The 14,305-nt window shown below is 38.5% G+C and overlaps 1 non-coding gene across 1 annotated transcript; it reads right to left on the bottom strand.

The window, feature by feature from the left end:
- Positions 1-625: 625 nt before the first annotated feature.
- On the bottom strand, positions 626-732 carry LOC121228430 (small nucleolar RNA R71). The gene has a single exon (XR_005926006.1). It is a non-coding gene; the product is annotated as a small nucleolar RNA R71 (small nucleolar RNA).
- Positions 733-14,305: the final 13,573 nt, after the last annotated feature.

Here is a 14,305-nt window from a genome sequence, read left to right as displayed (position 1 = left end):
TTTTTTAGATTTGCATTTTGGTTTAACTTTCTATTTAAATTTTAACTTAATTAATTTTTCTATGATTATTTTAGGTGTTTATAAGTATTGACCGAATCATCGATTTACTCCTTGTAGACCCTGAGATTGAACAAACTTTTCAACAGTGAAGAAGACAAGCAAGTCAGAAAAGGACTAAAGAAATGAACTTTGAAAATCCAAATCAAGGAAACGAAGCAAACCCTGCTCAAAATCCTATCATTATTGCTGATGATAGGGATAGAGCTTTAAGACAGTATGTCGTGCCAGTGTTTAATGATCTTAATCTGGGTATTAGGAGACCTGAAATAGAGGCACAATAGTTCGAGCTGAAGCCAATCATGCTCCAGATGCTTCAGACAGTGGGCCAATTCAGTGGAATGCCTACTGAAGATCTTCACCTACACTTAAGACTATTATGGAGGTGAGTGATTCTTTCAAGTTAGCCGGAGTACCCGATAATGCATTACGATTGAATCTATTTCCATATTCGCTAAGGGACAGAGCTCGAGCTTGGTTGAACTCCTTACCACCAAATTCAATTACCACATGGCAAGAGTTAGCAAAAAGATTCCTTATGAAGTATTTCCCGCCTAGCAAGAATGCTAAGTTGAGGAACGAGATCATTGCTTTCCAACAAATGGATGGTGAGTCCTTGAATGAGGCATGGGAAAGGTACAAAGAATTATTACGGAAGTGCCCTCATCACGGAATCCCACATTGCATCCAAATTGAAACGTTTTATAATGGTCTCAATGCTCACAAAAGATGGTAGTGGATGCTTCTGCTAATGGTGCTTTCCTTTCTAAGCCTTATAATGAGGCTTATGAAATCATTGAGAGGATTTCCAACAACAATTACTAATGGCCAACCAATCGAGAAGCATCAGGAAGACGAGTTGTTGGAATATATGAAGTAGAAGCTCTTACTTCACTTGCATCTCAGGTATCATCAATATCTTCAATGTTAAAAAATCTTACTACTAATGGGTCTAATAGTTTTGCAGCACAGCCACCAAATCAATTTGAAAATGTAGCATTTATCTATTGTGGGGAAGGACATTTGTTTGAAGAATATCCATCGAACCCAGAATCCGTATATTACATGGGTAACCAGAACTAAAATCGAGGAAGGCAATGACTGCAATCCAATTTCTATAACCCATCATGGCGAAACCACCCGAATTTTTTAAGGAGTAACTAAGGGGCTGGAACCAGTAACATTTACGCCCATCCTAGAGTGACCCAACCACCTAGTTTTCCCCAACAAGTTCAGAAACCAACCCAAGCTGAACCATCCAATCGCTTAGAAAATTTGTTAAAGGCATACATGATGAAAAATGATGACTTAATTCAAAGCCAAGCAGTTACATTGAAAAACCTAGAAAACCAAATGGGCCAGCTTGCTACTGAACTCAGAAACCGACCATAAGGTGCTTTACCTAGTGATACGGAGAATCCGAGGAATCCAAGGAAGGAGTATTGTAAAGCATTAACAATAAGGAGCGGAAAGACATTAGAGCCCAACATCGTTGAAGTTCAAAAGGATCCAGCTGATGGTCAAGACTTAGAGGAAGTTCAACTGAGTGTTGAAATTCCAGATTCAAAAGAACTAGAATCTGCAAAACTTGACAAGGTGGCTTCGGAAACCAACTAAATTTGATCAACTAATAACTTCGTTAGATGCAGAATTGCCATAGAAGATGAATCAACCAGTTCCAGTAAAGAAACCTCCACCACCCTACCCTCAAAGACTTCAGAAGCTGAAGTAGGAAATTCAATTCAAGAAGTTCCTAGACGTACTCAAGCAACTTCATATCAACATCCCGTTTGTTGAAGCACTTGAACAAATGCTGAACTACGTCAAATTCATGAAGGATATCTTGTCTAAAAAATAAAGGCTTGGATAATTTGAGACAGTAGCCCTAACAAAGGAATGCAACGCATATCTTCAAGACAAATTACAACAAAGTTAAAGGATCCTAGATGTTTTACCATACCTTGCAACATTGGAGCAACATATTCTGGTAAGGCACTATTTGACTTAGATGCGAGTATCAACTTGATGCCCATGGAAATATTTACGAATTTGGGGATAGGTGAAGTTAGGCCTACTACGGTTACACTTCAATTAGCAGATCGATCCTTAGCACATCTAGAAGGAAAAATTGATGATGTATTGGTACGTGTAGACTAATTTATCTTTCATGCTGACTTTGTGATTCTAGACTTTAAAGCAGATAAAAAGGTGCCAATCATCCTAGGAAAACCATTCTTAGCAACCAGAAGGACCCTTATTGATGTGCAAAAAGGAGAGCTTACTATGCGTGTTTAGGATGATCAGGTAACATTTAACGTTTTTAAGTCTATGCGATTTCCTGATACAATTGATGATTGTTCTGCAGTGTCCGATTTAGAGGATTTAATCATGGAAAAGGAACTCAACTATGTTGAGGACCCATTGGAATGAATGTTGACATCAAATCCTCCAAATGATGAAGAGGAGGATTATGCCCATGAACTATCTAATCAAAGGGGATTTAATCTGCAATCCCATTTTGAATCATTTAAATTAGAGAAAAGGGATTATGCCCAACCAAAAGCGTCAATTGAGGAGCCACCTAAATTAGAACTGAAGGTACTTCCCTCACATTTTAAATCTGTTTATTTAGGTAACTCTTTTACTCTGCTTGTGATTGTTTCAGTAGAATTAACTACTGAGCAAGAAGAGAAACTCATCCAGGTGTTAAAACAATTCAAGAAAGCTATCAGATGGACCATAGCCGATATTCGCGGTATTAGTCCATCTGTATGCATGGAAAAGATTATCCTGGAAGATGGCGAAAAAGGGACGATTGATGGACAACAAAGACTAAACCCATCATGAATGACATAGTCAAGAAAGAAATCATCAAGTAGTTAGATGCGGGTATAATTTACCTCATCTCAGATAGTTCATGGGTAAGTCCAGTCTAGTGCGTACCACAGAAATGAGGTATCACGGTCATTGAAAACAAGAATAATGAGTTGATACCGACTAGAACAGTTACGAGATGGAGAATATGCATCGATTACCGGAAGCTGAACAAGGTGACTAGGAAAGATCAATTTCCTTTGCCATTTTTGGACCAGATGCTGGATAGACTCGCAAGGCAAGACTATTAATGTTTTCTCAATGGATACTCAGGGTATAATTAGATTACAGTAGCACTGGAAGATCAGCATAAGACAACATTCACCTGCCCATACAGTACATTCGCATTTAGATGCATGTCATTTGGTTTATGTAATACAGCTGCTACATTTTAAGGAGGTATGATGTCTACTTTTATTGACATTGTTGAGAAATATTTTGAAGTCTTTATGAATGATTTTTTAGTATTTCGAGATACATATGATGATTGCCTAGCCAATCTAGCCCAGGTACTAAGGCGATGCGGAGAAACAATCCTCGTACTCAATTGGGAAAAGTGTCATTTCATGGTACAAGAAGGTATTTTTCTAGGGCATCGGATAACAAGACATGGAATAGAGGTTGATAAAGCAAAGGTAGATGTTATTGAGAAACTCCCACCTCCAACATCTGTAAAGGGTGTTAGGAGCTTTTTAGGGCACGTCAGATTCTATCGAAGATTCATCAAGGACTTCTCTAAAATTGCTAAACCCTTATGTAAATTATTAGAGAAGGACATGGCGTTCAAATTTGATGAAGAGTGCTTAAGAGCTTTCAATGATTTGAAGAGTCGATTAGTTTCGGCACCCATAATCGTCACACCAGACTGGGATTTTCCATTTGCATTGATGTGTGATGTAAGTGACTTCGCGATCGGAGCTGCCATGGGCCAGCGAAGGAACAAATTTTTTCATCCCATCTACTACACAAGTCGAACTCTAACAGGAGCTCAATTGAATTATACGATAATAGAGAAAGAGTTACTTACTCTTGTGTTGTAGGTACCAAGGTGATTGTCTATTTGGACCACTCGATGATTAAGTATTTGCTTGCCAAGAAAGACGCTAAGCCAAGACTGATCCGATGGGTACTTCTACTTCAAGAGTTTGATTTAGAAATTCAAGATTGAAAGGGAGTAGAAAACCAAGTAGCAGATCAATTGTCCATATTGGAGTCGCAAGAAGGGAATTCTCCACTTATACCCATTCAGGAAACATTTCCAGATGAACACATACTGAAGATAAATCATGTCCATAATACCTCTTGGTTTGCTGATATTGCTAACTTTTTAGCTTGTGGGTTGATGCCGATTGGTAAGACGTATCATCAAAAGAAAAAGTTTCTTCACGTTGTGAAGTACTATTTCTGGGAAGAACAATACTTGTTTAAAAAATGTGCAGATCAAATGATCAGGAGATGCGTGGCAAAAGATGAAGTACATAAGATTTTATACCATTGTCACTTAGCTCCAAGTGGGGGACACTTCGGAGGTACACGTACTGTAGCCAAGGTATTGCAAGCCGAATTCTTTTGCCAACACTATTCAAAGATGCATATGCTTATATAAAGAGTAGTGATAGATGTCAAAGGGTCAGAAATATCACTAACAGAAATGAGATATATCAAACAAACATCATTGAGGTAGAATTATTCGATGTTTGCTGTATTGACTTTCTTAGTCCTTTCCGTCCGTCTTTTGGTCACAAGTATATATTAGTAGCAGTAGACTATGTATCTAAGTGGGTTGAGGCAGAGGTATATATGAAAAGTGATGCTAAGGCTGTATGAAGTTTTTGCAGAAGCATATGTTCACAAGGTTTGGAACCCCAAGAGCCATCATTATTGATGAAGGGTCCCATTTTGTGAACAAGTGGTTGAAATGGTTACTTGAGAAACATGGAGTCAAGCACAAGGTTGCCTCAGCTTACCATCTGCAGACGAATGGGCAAGCTGAACTGGCAACCAAAGAGATCAAAGGCATCCTTGAGAAGGTAGTTTACAACCAACGAGATTGGTCCAAAAGACTGGATGATGCTTTATGTGCTTACAGGACAGCATACAGGACACCTTTAGGGATGTCATCCTATAGGTTAGTCTTTGGGAAAGCTGCCATCTACCCTTGGAGTTAGAACACAAAGCTTACTGGGCTCTCCGACAACTCAACTTGGATCTTAAGCTTGCTAAAGAGAAACGGATGCTCCAGCTCAATGAGTTAGAAGAATTCCAAATGTTCTCATATGAAAATTCCAAATTGCTCAATGAGAGACTTAAAAAATGGCATGACAAGTACATTCGAGTTTGCAAATTCAAAGCAGGTCAGTAAGTTTTGTTATCTAATTCCAAATTAAAGTTCTTTCTAGGTATGTTAAAATCACGTTGGTCTAGTCATAAATGATTCAACAAGTCTATTCGTATGGAGTTGTTGAACTTGAAGGTAAGGGAGGTAATTTTCGAGTTAATGCTCAACGCTTGAAACATTACTGGGGAGATAAAATTGAACGGAATCAAATCTCATTCATTTTATCAGATATTTAATTTTTCTTATTCTTCATTTTGATTAAATAATTTAGGGTATATTTTTGGGATTAGTATGTTTAAATAAATTTTGTCTAGGAGATTGGAACTTAAGCAGGACCACTTGTAACCCTTCCAATCTTTCTCGGGAATTGATTTTGACATAATTTTTTGAAAAATTATCCCCTAAATGGCAAAATAAATTTTTAGTTTCAAATAAAAGGGTCAATTTTGATCCAACTTTTAAATTGCAACTCAATTTCAGATTTTCTTTAAGTCTAGGTACTTAATTAAATAATTTTCAAAATATGGTTGTCTTTTTGTAAATATTAAAAATTAGATGCCTCTTTTTGTAAATATTTTTAAAAGGCTTCTAGAATAAATGTTTTTAGTTTAATAAAAAAGATGATAATTATTAATATATAATTATATCCATTATAATATATATTAATTATTATAAACTTTATATAGAGTTAGGATTAGTTTTAATTTAATCATATTTTATTTGATAAGTTTTATCTTAATAAATTAATATCAAATAATAATTTAATATGCATTATATTAATTATTAATTGTTATTTACTTTGAGTAGAATTAGAACTTAGAATTTTTAATTATTAATTTATACTAAGAATTCTACTTTAGTTCCTACTCTTTTTACTATAAATTCCACCCATCTCTTCTTATTTTTTTCATTCATACACAATTCCCTCCAAACACCAAATTCCCTAAGTGTCGTAGCTGCCTAGCAGCCATTTGGTCAACAGCCCTAGCTCCATAGCAAGCTGCACGCCCACCTCATGCACGCCTGCTCCGTCGTGTGCTGCATTGCGCAGTACTACTTGGCATGCCTGCTGCTCCAGCCCCAACTGCCCAGGCCGTGTCCTGCACTAGCACCCAACTTCCACGCACACCCAAACCAGGCCTGTTCAACGATCCACACATTGCTTACATCCCCTGCTGCACACTGCTGCTTTATACACTCGAGCAGCACACCACTCTTTCACACATCCTTAGCCAAAAACTCTCAACCTCTATACACGTGGGATGGTGGCAACTAAATAGAAGTGCTATGTTCGTTTCGAAGATGGCCTCGGGGATAGTTTAAGGATCCTGATAGGTCCACAGATGGAGCGAGATTTTGGTGCTTTGGTCGATAATGCGAAGATCGCCGAGGATGTGAAGTGCGCTGAATGCCAGAACCGGGAGAAGGAAAATGGTAGTAACAAGAGGGGTTTGGAGCCCTCATCAAAGGCTTAAGAAAAAGGCTAGAGTTGATGGCTAGTCAGACTTGGGTCCCCTATTGCTACTTCTGGACCGCAGTCCTGTACAGAATGTGGGAGACGCCATCAAGGCGAATGCTGGAAAAGGATTGGGGCATGCTTGAGGTGCGGATCATTAGAGCATCGTATCAGAGATTGTCCACAGAGGCCCGATCAGATGTAAGCTACTGGTATGGGTACTGTGTAACACCCCAAACTCAGCCCGGATGTTATGGCCAAATTTGGCGTGTCACATTGAAGTGTTTTAGTGAAAACCTTGTTTTCATTGGAAACACTTCCTTAAAATGAAAAACCTTAATTATTTTGTAAAATCACTTTTTAATTGCTGAATTTTGAACATATGATTTTATGAAGACTCTTCATTTGAAAATTGAGTTGCGGAAACGTAGTATTTAAAAAAAACAATTATGGTTTAGGAAACCACGTTCTATTTCTAATAAATATAAAGCATAAAAATGATAATAATTCTAAATTTTGAAACAATAACCAGAGGAAAGACCTTGTTACAACCCAAATCAAATAGAAATAATTTGAAGTCAATATATTAAAAATTACATAAAGACTAAGTCTAAACTTTCTATGCTAGTTGGCCACCTCCGAGTCCCTCCATCCGTCAAACCGCCTACTGAGGATCACCTAAAAAGTTTAGAAGGAGGGGGTGAGTTTCGAAAACCCAGTGTGTACAACTCTCAACGAGTATAAAGCAATCATTAGTCATTTTGGGCCAGAGCCCAATTCAATAATGGTGGCCTTTGGGCCTTAGCCCAAATTAGCGTCAGTTGGGCCGAAGCCCACATCGCAATAATATCACAACAATATCATACATGCAATGCAATGCAGTGCAATCCTATCCCAATAATCCATCCACTACACACCAGCTCCGTCCCCTGACACACCATGTGGGGATATAAATATCGACCCACCTAATCGATACACATCCATGGTAGCCTGGTTGCGAACCTACCTTTATTTACACATTGGGCTTAAAAGCCGTCGGTGGATCCACGATTGTCAAGCAACCATGCGATCCTCATATACTTCCTTTATTCCATAATACCCAACCCATATGCAACCTAAGCAGAATATATGTATGCAGCAGATATGCATGTCACATCCATAAAACTTACATTTAACACCTAGGGATATTTCGGTCATTTTCGCCCTTAGGGGCATTTTAGTAATTTTTCCTTTTATTATGGTTTTTACTTACCTTGGTTCGTTAACAAATCTCGTGAGCTAAGATGAACAATACTATGCACCAGGTAGGATTCCAAAGAAGAGGAGGTGAGTCATTAAGACCGCTTAAGTACCAAGCTCTCCTTAGATCCAATCCTAGACATGCATATACCTGTTGCCACACCTTAACCCTATGACTTGTCCACAGTCGCAATAAATTAATTAAGTTTTATGTAGTCATCATATACTAGGCCCAAAATCCCTTACAAAGCCTAGTCAAATACACATACATGTATCTGGCCCACGAGGCCTAATCTCATCTGTATGGCATATTAAGCCCAATTTGCATTTATATGGCCCATCAGGCCCAAATCACATTCATATTCATGCTCGCATACAATTTCCCATCACATAGCATCAAATATCAAATTTTGCCTACTATGGGCCTAACAGCCCATCGGGCCCATTAAGCCTACTCTGGCCCAGTTGGCCAATTCACAGTCCAAGTCCATGGAATCACCCATGGGGCCTCAGACAACCTATTGATTCTCTCCTCATGAGTGTTCACGCACTCGCAAGACTACCGTAGCCAAACTTTCTGCTTTTTGGCATTTCAGCTTTTCTTAATTTACTTGTGTATGCAGTGTATGTACATACCTTCGGCTTTATATCAAGTTATCATAGGGTAGAAATACACATCTTATCACCTGGAGTACTAAGTATTCATAATCTCCCGAACCTTGACTAGATTGATCGACTGCGATTTGCCTATGTAACCCAAAATCTGACGTAGTCCCCCTTTTGCATCCAGGCGGAAAGTCCCGAACGGCTGACACCTTACGTCGCTTAAACTTGGGAGCCTCTATCACAACCTCTCTGCTAGAACCCCCTTTTTCCATCAACGATCACACTCTTGAATAAGATCGAAAAAGAGAAATAAATGGAGAAATCGTAGGTTAACGAAAGTTTTGGAAAGAATAAAGAAGAATCAGCTTTTAAGAGTGTAGAAACGAAAGAACTTAGAAATATTTAACAAAAGCCGAAGAAGATCTAATTCACTTACCGATTACGAGATTGCTTGCCAACAAGAAATCAAACTCCAAAAGTGTATGAATCGACTTTTAAATGAAAAAGAAACAGTCGACTAAGTTCAAGAGGGAAGAGATTGATTCGATTAAAATAGGGAAGAAAAGATCAAGAATTTGGCTTAAAGAAAAGAGGAGGTAATATGCGACTGAAGCACACAAAAACAACAAATGCCGTTACTCGCCCATACGACACACATATTTATACTAAATAAATAAATACACCTACACTCCTTAATCGACTTAAACTCGTCAGGATAATTTCCCTTCAAATTCTTCAATTTTATCACCATCATAGCTACACTTAATCCTCATCCTAATCCCCTTGATTTTAGCCAAAAATTCCAATTTGAATTGCATTCATATTACTTCCACCGTACAACACCTGAGTAGCAAAATTAAATTCTCCCTTTGCGCGCGCCTCCACTCAAACTCCAGACCTCAAGGTTACTCTACCTCCCCACACGCTGCTAGCCACTGCACCGCATCCTTTCTTATGCTGCCATTCAGTCACAATTAATTATAAGGATTATATGTCTAAGCCTCAGTTTTCTTAAAGAATTGTGACAGCCCTAAAGTGACCCTAGTAGGAAAGCGGTTTCGGGACCGCTAAACCGAGTCACCAAATTGTTTGAATATGATATTTATTGTCTAAAATAAATGTGTGAAAATTTTAAGCTTCTATTTAGTAAGTTGCATGTGAATTTAGTCAATAGGACTTATGTGTGACATTTTCGAAATGTGATAGATCAAAACATGAGGACCTATTAGTGCATGTTGAAAAAGGGGGACTTGCATGTCAATTTTCCCCCCCATCTAGTAGTGGCCGGCCATGACATTAGGATGGACAAAGGGTGATGGGCAAAACATGTCATAGACATGTTGTGTTGGTGCATCATGGGAGGAAACAATAAAATAATGAGCATGGTAATTAAATAATGAAAGGGAGGAGTGATGAAAAAAAAATGGTCTCATCCATGCCCCCCCTTTGCCGTGAATGGAAGAAAGGAAACAAAGAAAAAAAACGTGTGTTCATCCTTGAACATCCTTGACCGAAATTCAAAAGGAAAGAAAGGAGGAAATGTTGAAGAGGTTCGACCATGCATGTAACTAGGCTAAGGTATGTTTGAGGTTGCTCCATGAGATTCATGTATATTTTAGTAGTTAGCTTGAGTTCTAACTAGCCCATGGTTCAAATCTTTACTATGTCATGGAGATGATATTCGGCTAAGGTGGATTTGTGTTGATATCATTTGCATGCTAAAAGTGAAGCTTTGTAATGGTGCATGTGATGGTGGATTGATGATTCTTGAATCTTCTTTTTAGCATTTTTGAGTGAGACATTAAGTTCTTTATTTAACCATGACCAAAAATTGAAATGGTATGGTGTTGTGATACATTCGGCAATGGTAGGAAGTAGAAGGGAAAAATATGGTTGTTGTTAGATGAAGTAGAGTCTAACGAATGAGCACATATGTGAATTAGTTGCTAGATGGAGAAGAATCGGCTAGCAAGTTGTGTGCTAAGGCCGAATATAATTTTTGTATATTAATGAGTAATGCATGTGTTAAATTGATGGAAAGGGAGAGGATGCTTTACTAGTGTATATATGTGTGTATTAGCCAAGTTTTGAACTTGAAACAAAATGGTGTTTAGTCAATACAAGTGACCATACTTGTAGAATGTATTAAGTGTTGCAATCGGCCCCAACATAGACATGTATGTTCGGCCACATGAATAAGTACATAAGTTATGTGTATGTTCGGCCATAGGTAGCCTATTGATGGCTTTAGCTTGACTTAGAAAATTCGGCTAAGGGGAAATATTAGCTAGTATGTTGAATTCGATTCGTGATTTCGTACATATGTGACTCTAATGTCTAATGTATATATGGGCTAAGTACCTTGAGCTTCTCTTTTGATGTTCGAATGAATTGTATTAAATTGCTTGATGTGATTAAAAATGCGTATGACCATTGTGTATTTGAGCTAAAAGGTGGCCATATGACCTATCAAACTCCTTGTCATATTCGGCCATAAGCTAGCAAAATGAGACTTTAATGAGTTAAATTTGTTTGAATTAGCTCAAGAGCTTAGAGGACCACAGTTGGATAAGGGAAAGGAAAAAGTGATCGAATAGCTGTCGAAATCGCTCGATCACATCCGAGGTAAGTTCTTGAGTAATAGAGCTTAAATTATGATTTGATTAGATCATGTTTTAAGCAAATCAAAATCATGCTCTTTGTGTGTGGCTATTGAGCCGAAATTGCAAGAGTGATAAGTGTCTTGTGTTTGAGTTTTGCTAATGAAAATGAAATACGAATGTGTCATGATTTATTGTTAAATGTGCATGGTTATTCGAATGATGTCCGGGCTAAGTCCCAAAGGCTTTGTGCTAAGTGACCGTATCCGGACTAAGATCCGAAGGCATTTGTGTGAGATACTAATTCCGGACTAAGATCTGAAGGCATTTGTGCGAGATACTAATTCCGGGCTAAGCCCGAAGGCATTGGTGCGAGTTACTAAATCCGGGTTAAGTCCCGAAGGCATTTGTGCGAGTTACTATAACCGGGCTATGTCCCGAAGGCATTTGAACGAGTAGCTATATCCGGTTAAATTCTGAAGGTACGTGATTTGGGAATGAACGATCTTGCTGTAAAAATTTCAGTTAATACGCTTGTAACATCCCAACATTGACGTATGTTTCGTATGTGCTTTGAATTAGTTGAGCCCTTACAAATAAGTATTCGCTCAGTTGATAAATGAGCTACCGGCCTTTGGCTAAGTTGATCTTTTATGTATGAACATAAGGGTTGGTAATGTGAAGTAATTATGATATTGAAAATTTGTGCATATGAAATTATCCGTTTAGCTACATGAATGCTATACTTTGGTTGTGTCTAAACTCTTTGCTCAAAACTTACTAAGCATTTAATGCTTACTCCGTTTCTTTGATTCTCTGTTTTATAGATTTTGGTTCTTCAGCTATCGGACTCGGGATTTTGAAGTCAAAGTCGCCCACACTATCAAAGCCCTTTTGGTACACTTTTGGTTGAACTCTGAAAATGGCATGTATAGGACTACCCTTTTGTTGTTGGTCATGTACCCTTCGGTTTTGTGTAAATTTGGATAGCGAAAATGGCTTAAATATACTTTGATCATAGCATTATAATCGTTTTGTATGTTGTCCATCGAAAGGTATGGAAATGTTGGTAACGGTTAGCCATGGGAAGGGTTATTCTTGATCACCTTTGGAATATGTATAACAAAACTCTAGTTGGTCCATGGTAACCATGAAATAGGTAAAGTTTACCTTGAAAACAGATGCTGGCAGCAGCAGTGATGTGGATGTGAAAAATCACTAAAAATAGTAGGAATGGAATTAAATAGTGGATAAATTATGTGATCGAACCTTGATGAATATATTTTCATATGGAAGAAACGAAATGGTCATATGAGTTGTATGTTAAGAGATAATTAGGTTTTCGTGAAACAGGGCCAGAACAGTTTCTGGATTCCCTGTTCCGACTTTGGAAATTCATTATAAATTAACCAGAGATAATTAGGAGTCATGCCATATATGTATAGATTCCTATCTGAGTCTAGTTTCTATAGAAACAAACAGCATCAGTATTGAAGCTCTGTGCAGGGAGATATCCAAATCGTAATGCATGAAGGTCAGTGTAGTCGCACCCTGTAACAGGAAAGAATTTAACTAATAAACTGTACTAATTAGCCCGACCAAAAATTATAGAAAAAATATGTAGATGTAAATATGAGTCTAGTTTCAGGGAAAAATTACGACACTTATTTTCGAGTTGTGAAACTCAGGATATGATTTTTAAGGTGACAGTGATGCAGTTAGCCAACTGCCTGGAAATTTTTAAAATGGACTGCGATAGTAAGCGAATTTAGTCTGTGAACCCCTCGTGTCCGACTCCGGCAACGGTCTCGGGTACGGGGTGTTACAAGAATAAAAATTTAAACTTTGCCTGGCCTGGGATTTGAACCTGCTCCCTCTCATGACCATGGCATGCTTCACGCCACTGCACCCCAGGCGCTCTTGTGCCATATTCCATCCCTAACTATTTTTAAGGCCTATTAACCCGCAACCTGGTTATCCTAAAAATTTTACTACTTTTCAAATTCGAACCCCTGATTTCTTGGTTGCGCTAAATGTCCCTTGCCACCAAGCCACAAGCTCTTTTGTGTCGTTTCCCCTCCCCAATTAATTATAAAGTTTTTCTGCTGACCTCCAGGTTGTCTAAAAAAAACCCACAACTTCTGCTCATGCTGCAACTTGAACCCAACACCTCTCCTTACTCCTAGCGCCACCATGCCACTAGGCCAAGAGCATCCTTGTGTCGAATTCCCACCTAACATATTTATAAAGCCTAAACGCTAGCTTCCCTACTAATCTTATGCGCAATAAAAAAATTTCGCCAAGGCCAGGACTTTAACCTTAAACCTCCTACTTACCACCCACACCTTTCGCCACTAGGCCACATGCTTCCTTGTGTCAGATTTTACCAGGCCTTATTAATAAGCCTTCCACCTAATGCTCAGGGTTTTTTAGAAAAGAAAATGCAAAATTTTGCTAAAGCCCTGGTTCGAAACTAGGATTTTTTCCACACTACCAGCCCTTCCTAAATAATTTAACAATTAAACTAAACACACAATTATAAAATATTTAAACACATTTCTTTTATTCTCGCGGCCTTTTAACCAATCCCAAACTCAAGTCCCATTACTTCTAGGCCCAAAATCAGGGTGTTGCATACTGTCAGCCACCGAAAGGTGTTCAACAGTCGCCGAGAGGTCGTGGTCAGGCCAGAGTTGGAAATGGTATGGGTCGTGATCGTGGAGCATCAAGCAGAGGTGCTGGTCATAAGGAGGCAAGGCAGCCAGCACTGGTGTATACTGTACATTACCGAGAAGACAGGGACATCCCAGATGGTATTACGGGTACGTTCTTTATCCATAATCTACCTTATACTGCATTGATTGATGTTGGATCTACACATTCTTATATAGCATGTACTGTGTCTGAGACTTTGGGTGTAATGGTTTAGAATACTACGAGTGAGGTTACTGTGTTAAGTCCATTGGGGCAGTCAGTGAGAGTGAATAAACTGTTTAAGCATGTACCTTTAGAGGTTCAAGGTATGATCCTTTTGGCGGATTTAATGGAGCTCACTTTTTGATAATTCGACTTAATACTGGGAATGGACTGGCTAGTTAAGCATCAAGTGAATTTGGATTGTGCTACTAAGCGGGT

Source organism: Gossypium hirsutum, chromosome A04, assembly GCF_007990345.1.
Source record: "Gossypium hirsutum isolate 1008001.06 chromosome A04, Gossypium_hirsutum_v2.1, whole genome shotgun sequence".
Classification (NCBI taxonomy): Eukaryota; Viridiplantae; Streptophyta; class Magnoliopsida; order Malvales; family Malvaceae; genus Gossypium; species Gossypium hirsutum.
This window is presented reverse-complemented; position numbering and strand designations above follow the sequence as displayed.